Source organism: Octodon degus, unplaced genomic scaffold, assembly GCF_000260255.1.
Source record: "Octodon degus isolate 3935 unplaced genomic scaffold, OctDeg1.0 scaffold00538, whole genome shotgun sequence".
In the NCBI taxonomy this organism is placed as follows: Eukaryota; Metazoa; Chordata; class Mammalia; order Rodentia; family Octodontidae; genus Octodon; species Octodon degus.
The window spans coordinates 144,724-145,277 of NW_004525114.1; positions in this window are offsets into that span (position 1 = coordinate 144,724).

The following is a 554-nucleotide window of genomic DNA, read 5'->3' on the forward strand; positions in this document are numbered from 1 at the left end:
CAATTTCCCCACTGGCTTTAGTAATCACTATAGATTTATTTGATCTATTTTTTCCTTTATTCCTCCTTTTGGGTTGAGCCTCACACAGGGAACATACTCCAATTCATTTGACTGGAGGCCATCACTTCCGAAACTGGAAATGCCATTTTGGGCGGGGGCCTATTGTGTTCAGGAGCCATTTTAGGCAAGAGCTCACTGGACCCAGGTGCCATCTTAGGGGTGCCAGGTGTCTGATCAGCCTGCAAAGATTGTAAGTGTAATGTAAGCCTCTCAAACAGTCAATTTTCCAGGTCCAAAAGCACATTGGAAAATTTAGGAGCAAATTTGGAAAGTTCATTATTATCAGGAGGCGGTTTTGTAGCAACTGGTGCTGCAACGTGGTCAGGATGGTATTTGGAAGCCTCTTTGGCTAAGTCTTCCCAATTGACCTCTTGTAAAGCAGTAAGGTTGGGATACAAAGATTTATAATGGGTCAGGAGAGGAGCCTTGGGCGGAGGAGGCGGCAAAAGCTCAGAAGGGGGAGGCGGTAGCTGCTCATTAGGGGAAGGCAGAAG